This window comes from Zalophus californianus, chromosome 15, assembly GCF_009762305.2.
Source record: "Zalophus californianus isolate mZalCal1 chromosome 15, mZalCal1.pri.v2, whole genome shotgun sequence".
Taxonomy (NCBI): Eukaryota; Metazoa; Chordata; class Mammalia; order Carnivora; family Otariidae; genus Zalophus; species Zalophus californianus.
Genome location: NC_045609.1, coordinates 54,585,282 through 54,597,287, shown reverse-complemented (window position 1 = coordinate 54,597,287; position 12,006 = coordinate 54,585,282). Strand labels below are relative to the sequence as shown.

At 42.0% G+C, this 12,006-nt stretch overlaps 1 pseudogene; it reads right to left on the bottom strand.

The window, feature by feature from the left end:
- Positions 1-1,097: 1,097 nt before the first annotated feature.
- LOC113923932 lies at positions 1,098-1,406 on the bottom strand (annotated as a pseudogene).
- Between the last annotated feature and the right edge of the window lie 10,600 nt (positions 1,407-12,006).

The window sequence follows — 12,006 nt, the reverse complement described above, 5'->3', positions numbered from 1 at the left end:
ACATTTGCCCTTGTTTTCATTCAATATCATATTTGTGAAATTCATCCTTGTTACTATATATAGTTTTAGTTGATTTATTCTCTTTACTAAATGATATTTTATAAGTATATCATGCATCACTATCAATGTGGACTATTATGAAGGGCACTGCCACATTTAGAACTATAGTATCTCTTGCCAATTTAACACTTCCATTGGAAAGATTACTGGAACTGAATTATACTCTGTATATATTGAACTTTAAAACTCAAATTCATAGTAATTCACAAATATTTATCAACTGTGTACTATATTCCAGGTACCAGGCTAGACACCAACACTGGGACCTTTGAGGATTTTATAGTCTAGTGAGAAGGGATAGACATAAAAGTATATAATCACAATATATAGTAGTAATATGTTAACAAAAGCCATAACTATGACTTTATTAAAATTACTTCAAATGATTTACTTTTTTAAACATTCATTTTGCCTAAAAGGTATCTGCCTATATTAAGGGACCAATCTTCTGGAATTCCCAGAGGTGCCTTTACAGATAATTCAGACAGATTTAGAAAGATTAAAGAGAGTCATTCTTTTCAAAGAGTATCTGTTCAGTCAGCTGAGAAATCCTATTATGCATCAAAGAAATGCCAATGTTATTCCCACAGGCTTTCCTTCCTCTGTGTTCCCCTTAAATGACCTTGGACCTTTTCTTTTCTCACTTATGTCCTCTCTCAACTAGCTCATCCTTTCCCTGGGCTTTAACTACTGCTTGTATCTGTCCATGACCCTCCCCCCACATCTTTAACTCTACTCCAGTTTCTCTCTCAATATTTAACTACTTTGTTTTTTGTTTTGTTTTGTTTTTTCCCTGAAAAAAAAGAGTTCTGCATCTTGGTGATAACATTTATTGAAAGGGTTGGAAAGAAATTAAAATGCCCTTTAGCTTAAGAATTTTTTAGTTATCTGCAAATCAACTTATTTCAGGAGTGAAAGAATCCTTGGTCATTTCTTAATATCAAAATTTATGCAGGTTTCTCTTTTGAATGTCTTCTACATTTAAAGAGGCAATCATACAAAAGCTCCTATATTACATACATGATAAATTCTTTGTTTCAGCCAACTCTTAATGGAGGGGCAACTAGTACAACACCATCTCACCGGACAAAAAGCATTGGAATATTCTGTTTTGTTGATTTGTATATCTCTTCATATGTTTCCTCATCGATTTCTATAGTAGTTACAGTTTCTTCCACATCTCCCAATATCATATGTAAATGCTGATCATAAGCATGTAATCTGCCTCAAACCTCTCTGTCATTTCTCATTTTCACATAAATTCACTCATCCAGGCTGAGCCCGATGAGATCCAGGGGCTCTTCTACAGTGTTGGTAGTTTGTTGCTGGTCCACGTCGTCCGCCATGTTTCAAACCTTGCGTCCTTTCCCCAACTACTCTGGTTTTTAACTGCCTTTCAGGTACCCCCACTGGCACATCAGTTCAACAGGTCCCTGAGTACTGATTCCTGTCTTCACAGTCCTCTCTTCTCTCTCTCCTATTCCAGTGGAACCACTAACATTCACCCAGGCAGGGAGCCATTTTAATTTCTTTCTCCCCCTTCATCCTCCCCTTCAAGTCAATCAGTAAGGTTTGTTAGTTCTATCTTGTAGAATTAACTTGTAACTCTATCTTGAATCTATCCACTTTCTTTATTTCCATGGCCACTATTATGATTTAAGTTCTTACTATTTCTTTCTGGGTTATTGCCTTCACCTCCTTCTAGATCTTTTGGACTTCAATCTTATTCTTCATATTCTTTTATTTTCCAAACTATGAATTATTTTCCAAATCTTACCATATTATCTCCTAGCTTAAAAATCTTCAGTGTTACTCCATTACTCATAGGAGAGATTCCCAAAGCTTGTGCCCCAATTGTGTGTTACAGTGGATTAAGAATGCCAAGGGTGACAACCAAGGTTGGGCAAGGTGTGTTTTCAGTCACAAGAAGCCTCAACTTTTTACCTCAGTGTGCCATGTGTGTTTTCATTTTCCATGTATGGCATGAATGGAAAGATTAGAAAGGGCTGGCTACAGGTTTAGGTCTAAACTCCAGATACTTGTTGACTTCTCTAGTCCTCTCTCCAGCACTCATCACCTTACACCTTATTATCTAGTGATTGACATTTCCTGCCACATGCCAAGCTGTGTCATGCCTATATCACTGCATAGAGCACAAGCTCTTCCATCAACCTTCAGTGAATCTCTCCCTTTCACAAGCTGGCAAGCTTTTATACATCTTTTAAAATGTAATTCAATCTTTGCCGTCTTGGGTAGGCTTCTCTGAGTTTCCAGGATGGAATTGGCCATTCTAGCCTTTGTGCTTCCACTATAGCTCATAATCTACCTCCATCATGGCATCATCACACAGAAGAGCATCTTTTGGTTAACATGTTTATCTCCCTTGCTAGTCTGCAAGCTGCTTAAAGCTTTTCCTCTTTCTTTCCCCAGTACCTGGCACAAAGGAGGCTTAAGAAAAGATTAAGTGAACTAAATGCAATATAATAGTTTATATCAGTCAGGATGGGGTATGTTATGTTGTTGTAACAAATGACAATATAGTAAAAGTTTATTTCTCAGTCATGCTGTAATCATTCAGATTGATGAATGTTCCCTATCAACTTGAGTTCACTCTGGAGAATTATACATGCCCTTCATACACACACACACACACACACACACACACACATTCATTTTATTTTATTTATTTTTTTTAAAGATTTTATTTATTTATTTATTCATGAGAGACGGGGAGAGAGAGAGAGAGAGAGAGAGAAGCAGAGGGAGAAGCAGGCTCCCAAGGAGCAGGGAGCCCAATGCGGGACTCGATCCCAAGACCCTGGGATCATGACCTGAGCTGAAGGCAGACGCCCAACCATCTGAACCACCCAGGCGCCCCACACATTCATTTTAAAACACTGTGATATAACACACATTATATAAAATGTACCACTTTAACCAATGTGTATAATTCCATGGCATTAAGTGTATAATCACAATGTTTTGGAACCATCACTACTATCTAGCTCCATAACATTTTTATCACCCCAAATGGAAATCCCACATCCATTAGGCACATTCCTTACCCCTACCCCTCATCCCCAACCGCTGGCAATTGCTAACCTGCTTTCTTTATTTCTATTCTGGATATTTCATATAATTGGAATAATAAAATTTGTAGCTTTTTGCATATGGTGTCTTTCAGTTAGCATAATGTTTTCAGGCTTCATCCATGTTGTAGCCTGTAATAGTACTTCATTCCTATTTTTGGCTGTATAATATCCCATTATGTGTGTATGCCACATTTTGTTTGTTTATCAATTGATGGACATTTGGGTTGTTTCCACCTCTGACAGTTTTGAATACAGCTGCTGTGAACATTAATGTACAATTTTGGTTTAAACACCTGTTTTCAGGGTGCCTGGATGATTCAATCAGTTAAGTGTCTGACTTCAGCTCAGGTCATGACCTCAGAGTTGTGGGATCAAGCCCCATGTCTGCCTCCATGCTCAGCAGGAAGTCTGCTTGTCCTTCTCCCTCTCCCTCTGCCCCACCCCTTGCTTATACTCTCTCTGTCTCTCTCTCAAATGGATAAATAAAATCTTTTAAAAAAATAAACACCTATTTTCAATTCTTTTGAGTATATACCTAGGAGCAGAGTTGCTGGGTCATATGGTAATTCTATGTTCAATTTATTGGGAAAGCACCAAACCGTTTTCCACAACAGCTATGCCATTTTTATGTTTCTTCCAGCAATATATGAGGGTTCCAATTTTTTCACATTTTTGTCAAAACTTGTAAATTTCCATTATTATTGCCTTACATGCTCTTAATACATTCACATCACTCTGTTCATATTTTACTGGACAAAGCAGGTCACATGATCATACCTAGCTTCAAGGTGGGTGAGAGGCACAGTCCTACCATGTGCCAGAAACAGGAGTGCTGGGACATTTGTGAGCAGCCCTAATGACTATCACACAGTTAATATCAAGAGAGATGAGAGATTAGATCAAAATAAACCCATTGTCTCTCTGAGAGTTCATATGCACAAATCAGGCCATTATATCTTGCTCAAATATTATAAAGTTTCCAGGAGGAAAATGATCCAAGACTCACTGTATAGATGTGAGCTAAAAGAAGAGGGGAATAAAGGCCAGAAGGAAAGAACAGAAATAAAAAACTTCCAAAGTAGAATACCTTATTTTGTTAATGAATTATAAATACAATTTTGGGGGGCGCCTGGGTGGCTCAGTCGGTTAAGCGGCTGCCTTCGGCTCAGGTCATGATCCCAGGGTCCTGGGATCGAGCCCCATGTCCGGCTCCCTGCTCAGCAGAGAGCCTGCTTCTCCCTCTCCCTCTGCCTGCCACTCTGCCTATTTGTGCTCTCTAGCTCTCTGTCAAATAAATAAATAAAATCTTTAAAAAAAAAATACAATTTTGGAAAACATACAAAAGCATGTCACTCTGAAAAAAATTTGGTATCTTCTTTTTAGTACAAAATACAGTGTAGCCAAATACCACTCAAATTCTGGTAATTAAACTTTCAGCCTGAAGTTGGTTCGCCTCTCAATGGCTTCTCACAAGTAAATGCTGCAGTACATTTTGTGAAATAGAATAACCAAAGAATCATTTTCTGATGAAGCTACAAACCAATCTGAAAATTGTGGAAATAGAAATCTGCATGGAAAGATTTTCCTGAAAAGGAGGGCTGCACGTCAACAAGCTTCTCCTGTTACCCAGCAACCGCTCCTCTGGCATTCCCTTTAATGGGGTAATTTCAGCTGGTGGCTGGTGCAACCTTGAAATGGTCCTGTTTGTTTTCCTGCTCCCCGATATGGAGAGGTCACTGCTGATAATAATGTGGCTGCCGGTCATTACTATCTGGAGTGTAATAACTTGGCAGAATTGCCTCAAAATGCTCTTTATCTTGACATTAACTCTGCATATACAGTTGAGTCCCACTAGATGCACATTTCAAAGCCTAAGGATATTTACATTTTAGAGATAAAAATGACCAGTATGGGGTGCCTGGGTGGCTCAGTTGGTTGAGCGACTGCCTTCGGCTCAGGTCATGATCCTGGAGTCCCGGGATCGGGTCCCGCATCGGGCTCCCTGCTCGGCAGGGAGTCTGCTTCTCCCTCTGACCCTCTCCCCTCTCATGCTGTCTCTCTATCTCATTCTCTCTCTCAAATAAATAAATAAAATCTTAAAAAAAAAAAAAAATGACCAGTATGGGTGTTGGTGGAGGGATTAAACATTGTTGTGCTTTGTCCAGTTTGTAGCTATTCCATCAATAAATAATTATTATTCAAACAGCCAGGTTTGAATCTCGGCTCCACCACTGCTATTTGTATGTTCTTAGACATGCTTACTAATCTTTCTATGATGGACCTGAATCATCTATAAAATGGAGTTAATCATAGTGTTCACCATATAAACTTGTGAGGATTAAGTGATCTCATACATGCAAAGTTCTTAGAACAATGTCTGACACACAGGAGATGAATGTAATCAATGGCTTTGACTCTTTGGGTATTGTGTTCGCTCTTGACAAATCACTCTTCCTCTCCCATGACTCCCTTCCCTGTCTGGGTTAGGCACCCCCTGCCATGTGTCTTTCTGGCATGCTATATACTTCCTCATGGCTAAACAACACCTAAATGGAATTATAATTGTGTGTTTAATTCCAGCTAGAAGCTCTGGATGGGTAGGTGTTTGGTCTGCCATGTTCACCATTGCATCCCTATGTATACTTATTCATCGGATGCGCCTCCAGCAAGTTAGTGTGAAGTTGCAAAAGCAGCCAGCCTAACCTAGTGGGGAACAAGGAGAAGGCAGCCGTTGGCTGAGATTTACCAGGACTTTGCAGGGAGTCTGAGAGGAAAACTGCTGAATCATAGGCATGCATTTCCAGCAGGAAATAATTTTATTTTGAGGTCTTGCAACATTGCTGTTTGGGCATGTAGCAGGTACTGACTGTCCCACCAGAAAACAAAGGCACATAAATAATCACTGTCTTATCTTTGAACTCTTTCTTGTAAGTAATGGGATTTACTTGAACTAGCTTCACAAAAGATAGGTGGAGGTGGAGGGGGGAAGATATGTAAGGATATACGGGGTGTGTCTCAAAAGCCAAAGGTGGGAATGCTGCAGGGTTTCCTGCAGGACTGTCCTCTCTCAGACTCCTCTCTTTCTTTATGGGGCAGGGTTCCATGATGCCAGGTCTCCCTGCCCATCTGCTTTTTTCTTCTCTTTCTTCAGGTTTCTGTTCAGTGAAAGAAAAGTCAGCTCTTGGGGTTATGTGACCCTCGGTTCCAGGTGCACCCTGAGAATAACTAGCTATTGCTTAGCCAACCAAACTTCATTTCCAGGGGGAGAATCTGATTGGTTCATATGGAGCCAGATGTCTCCCTTGATCTGATTTATAATCACCCAGGATCATCTGTTACAAACAAGGTTGCCAGGAGTCCACTTTCATGGAAGAGCAATTCATTGTGAACAGGTTCACTGAGAAATGGTAGATACTCCAACAGATTTCTGCGAAAACAATGTAGTTCAAATGGTCCCCAATGTTATGCAAAGTTTGGTAAGGGAACTAACATCATGGAGTGTAGAATACATCCCAGCTAACCAGAAACCACTGGGTTTTGGTAACTTTTGAGATTTGTCCCTTTAATGGCATAAAAAATATACAAACAAAAGTTATTTTAGATGCGACTTTACTCAAAATGAACTACTACATAGTTCTCTGAAAACAAGAGAACACACTGCTCCTCCCGTTGCCTAGAACTCTCTTTCTCTTTTGTTTTGGATTAATCCCTAATCTTTATCCATCTTTCAGATCTCCACTTGACACATTCCCTAGGTGGAGCGTATGGTTTTTTCCCCCCAAGGAATTTATCTGAGCAGACCTGGGGACGGGAAGGGCCCTGCATCTAAAAGAAGGTGTTGGAAAAAAATAAATAAATAAAATAATAAAAGATGTTGGGCCTCTTGGTGGTGAAGCATGGCTTTGACTGTCCACACTGGACCTGGTGAGGCAGTATGACCTTGATCTTGGAGTCATGGAACTACCTGACCACTGCTCAGTGGCACTTTGGTGAGGCAAATCTCCTCTGCCTTCATGAACTGAATCAAATGGTCCTTGGCATGGTACTGGGAGCCCAGGTCATGGTATCACAGGGTGATGGCACCTGAGGTAGTCAGGTCCCAGTATTCCCCATACATCTGCAAACTATTTTACCAAAATCCAGGCAGATAATATATTTGCACAAATTAGGGTATGAAAAATATGAGCACTTAGTTTTCTATAAATGAGCTTGATTTCTGTTCTGAGCCCCCACTCTGATTTGAGTGATGGTCCTTAAATCTTAGTCATTGTTTCACCAAAGTTCTGGTATCTTATGTTAAAGTACCAGAGGGGGTGACAGAGAGGGGCAGGTGGAATGTCTGGCCCCTGCTGGGAAGTCTTCATTCTTTTTTTTTTTTTTAAAGATTTTTTATTTATTTATTTAAGAGAGAGAGAATGAGAGAGAGGGCACGAGAGGGAAGAGGGTCAGAGGGAGAAGCAGACTCCCTGCCGAGCAGGGAGCCTGATGTGGGACTCGATCCCGGGACTCCAGGATCATGACCTGAGCCGAAGGCAGTCGCTTAACCAACTGAGCCACCCAGGCACCCCGGAAGTCTTCATTCTTACCTGGTCTTTAATAAATCTACACATGTCCCACATGAGTCATCCCTCCTTATGGCTGGGTCCCTCTCTTAATTACATCTGGGGGTTCTCTCAGCTCACTGGGTGCCTTCTCCAAGAGCATGGGTTCCTGGTGTTGCTCATCATACCAGGCCCAAAGGAACCCCATTGGGTGTGGTTGCTACCCTTCACTATGCCTGGGATGTACTGAGAGGAATCATTTACCGTACCCATACTTAGCTGAGTATAGGGGTCTCCAGTGAAGATTTCTCAAGCCCATTTCCCTAGGCCACCACAGCCATTTCTAATCTGAGGTCTTGAGCCCCCCCACCCAGGCCCCACTGAGCTCAGAACCCCAAACCTATTCAGTTTCTGCTGTTTTGCCCCTCCCGGGCTCTACTAGAGAGAAGCAGTTTAGGTCCCCCCTGCTTTTACAACTCCAAAACCAATCTGAAATTTCTGTTCTTCCCCTCTTCCATGCCCAGAGGAGAATCAGGATGAAATATTCCTCTCTTAGAACCAAGTGGAACCAAATCTCCTCCCTAGCCAAGATCAAAGAATTTTCATCTCGTCTGGGGATGGCAGGTAGAGGAGGAGGTAGGATGTGAGAAGGGAGGAAAAAGGAATAAACAAGAAATAAATGCAGAAATGAACAAAATTCAGGTTTAAATGGCTTTCTATGCCTTTTTTTACTCATGGCAAAATTCTAGAAAGGCACATTGGATGAATCTTTTACCCACTTGGGAAAGCTGCAGTCATAGTGCATCAGCAGGAATTCACTAGCTAAGTTAATCCTATTCACTTTTTGATGATTTACAAAGCTGGAAGATCAAGGCAATGCTGGAGACAGTGTTACTGGGTTTCAGCAAGGCAGGTGGGAAAGCAGTGGTCACTGGGAGTCAGCAAGAATCCTTAGTATTATTAGGTACTTTTATATGTTACTTCATTTAATCCTAAAAATAGCCCAACGAGGGGAAGAAAATTAAATATACACTGAATGTGAGTTACAACCTTTGTATAGCTAAAGAAACTGAATTGTGGACAGATATTACAGTTCCCTTTTAAGGCTAGCTGGTGCACTAGCCAAAGACCTTTCAACTGCAAATGAAATACCTGAATCCTACTTAGTGTTTTAACTATCTCTTGCTGTGGGATATATGACTCCATGACTTAGTAGCTTAAAACAACAACCATTTTCTGTGTTTGCAATGTGGATAGGGCTCCATGGGGAAGGCTTATCAACCAGAACTGGAGCATCCACTTCCAAGAGGGTGTACTCACATGGCTGACAAGTTTGTGTTGGCTTTCAGCTGGGAGCCTCAGTTCTTGCGGTTAGCTGGTGTGATGGTTCATTTTATGTGTTAACATTACTAGGCTAAGAGATGCCCAGATAACTTATAAAACATTATTTCTGGGTGTGTCTGTGAGGGTGTTTCTGGAAGAGATTAGCATTTTAATTGGTAGGCAGAGTAAAGACGTTCACCCTCACCAATGTGGTGGACCATCACCCACCAATTGAGGGCCTGAATAGAACAAAAAGGCACAGGAAGGGCAACTTTGTTCTCTCTGCTTGAGCTGGGATACTTGTCTTCTCCCGCCCTTGGATATCAGCACTCCTGGTTGGACCTTCAGACTTGGACTAGGACTTACATATTGGTTCCCTTGGTTCTCAAGCCTCTGGGTTTAGACTGGAACTACACCCCCAGCTTTCTTGCATCTCCAGTTTACAGATAGCAGATCATGGGATTTCTCAGCCTAGATTATGAGCCAATCCCTCATAATATATCTCTTTCTATATATCTCTATATATCCTATTAGTTCTGTTTCTCTGGAGAACCCTGACTGATACACTAGGTTCCTCAGTTTTCTTCCACATGGTTAGCTTGGGCTTCCTCACAGCACGACAGTCTCAGGGTAGTTGGACTTCTAGAGTGGCTGATTTCCAAAAGTGCAGTGGCCCAAATCCTAAGGTTTAGGCCCAGCACTTGCACAATGTCATTTTCATCATAGTCTACTGGCTAAATTAAGTCAGAGGGCCAGCCCAGATTCAAGGAGAGAGACTGCAGAAGGTATAAATGCTGGGAAACATGGTTCATGGCAGGTTGTTAATGTAATATGCCAACCATATTAGGCTAGGGATTTTATTGGCTCACATTACTGACAGGTTTAAGAAGTATAGCTCATTTGGGCGCCTGGGTGGCTCAGTTGGTTAAGCGACTGCCTTCGGCTCAGGTCATGATCCTGGAGTCCCGGGATCAAGTCCCGCATCGGGCTCCCTGCTCAGCAGGGAGTCTGCTTCTCCCTCTGACCCTCTTCCCTCTTGTGCTCTCTATCTCTCATTCTCTCTCTCTCAAATAAATAAATAAAATCTTTAAAAAAAAAAAAAAGAAGTATAGCTCATTTACGGGGCACCTGGGTGGCTCAGTGATTAAGCATCCAGCTCTTGATTTCTGCTCAGGTCATGATCTCAGGGTTGTAAGATGGAGCCCCATGGCAGGCTCACACGCTGGAGCTAGAGACGGCTTAAGATTCTCTCTCCCTCTCTCTCCACCCCTCCCCCACCTCAAAAAAAAAAAAAAGAAAGAAAAGAAAAATGTGTAGCTGGCTTAGGCATGTCAGTAACAAGGCACTCAAATGAGGCCAACCGGAATATGCTTCTCTGCCTCTCACCTCTGCTTCCTCTGTGTCAACACCATTCTCAGGCAGATTCCCTACTAATGGTGGCAAGTGGCCACAGTATTTCTGACTTTGGAGGAGCCATGCAGGATCATGTATCCATCCATCCATGCACCCATCCTGTGACTAGGAGGATGGAATATGCTAATTGGCAAGTCTGGGTCATGTGCTTACCTATGGCACATGCTTTTGATTAACTACCTACCCAGCAGTATTTCCCAGCTGTCTTCTTCATTGCCTGAGAGTCTGAAAAAGCCAATTACTCAATTGCTCAGCTTCCATTTTAGCTAGGTGTCTCCATGTGACTGAGTCTGGCCAATGAAGTGAACAAGGGAGTTGATCTTCAGACTTCTAGGGAAGATTTTTATTGAGAGTTTACACTAAACTCTGGTATTGCTGCCTCAGCATCTATTTTGTTTGGTCAAATGAACTGTAGAGGCCTTAAACTAACATTAGCTTCCTCATGCAAGCTCATACCCTAGATAATAGCCCACAGAGAGTACTAAGTAAATGTAAATTCCTGATATGACTTTTGCAGTTGCCTTTGTGATAAACAGTCTCTCCCACCTCCCAGGGCCTTGCCCTTGTACCCTCCCTCTTAGGTAAGACCCCTGTGGAACTTAACAAAATCCTGCTCTTTTTGGTCTGAATTGACTAAATCTGGCCTTAACTTTGGATCCCAAGCACTTCGCCTACAGGCCCTCATAAATGCATGTGCCCCAGGTCCTGCCTGTCTCTCTGCTTGAACCCTGCCTTGACTTCCCCGTGTGGTCCCTCAAGGCATGCAGTATACTTCCTCTGGTACCTGTAAGTAATAAACCTCTCTATTTCAATTCTTTTGTTGTCTTTGTCAAATCCCAGCTCACCATCCAGCATCCTCGGGGTTTATTTAATAATTATTAATTTGACAAAGTCATAACAATTTTCTCCCTTGATTAAAAGGGAAACCAGTTTTCCTATATGTGTACCCCACACCCACCCAGTAACTTCCTGCTCTGACACTGATGTGTGAGAATGAAAAGACTGGAGTGTGACAATGAGAAGGCCAAGAGAATCTCAGAGATGCAGAACTAGAGTCGACATTGTTCAACCACTGCTCCAAACCAGAAACCTCCTACATCTACCTACACAGTAAACATCTTTATAGTTTAAAGTCATTTATAATTGAGCAGTCCCTTGCTGAACTGTATGGACTGAGATTGTAGGAGGGGTGGCTCCCAAAAGAAACTTCTACTGTTATCAAAAGCAGGCAGGAGGGGGGCACCTGGGTGGCTCAGTTGGTTAAGCGACAGCCTTCAGCTCAGATCATGATCCTGGAGTCCCGGGATCGAGTCCCACATCGGGCTCCCTGCTCAGCAGGGAGTCTGCTTCTCCCTCGGACCCTCTGACCCTCTTCCCTCTCGTGCTCTCTGTCTCTCATTCTCTCCCTCTCAAATAAATAAATAAAATCTTTAAAAAAAAAAAAAAAAAGCAGGCAGGAGAGTAAATACTCTGCAGGTGAAATGTGTCCCTTGCAGCTGGTGAGTCCTGGATCTAGGAACAGGTCTCAGGTTAGTCTGCCCTCAGAGCCCCCATGAAGTCAGCATTATAATACTCAG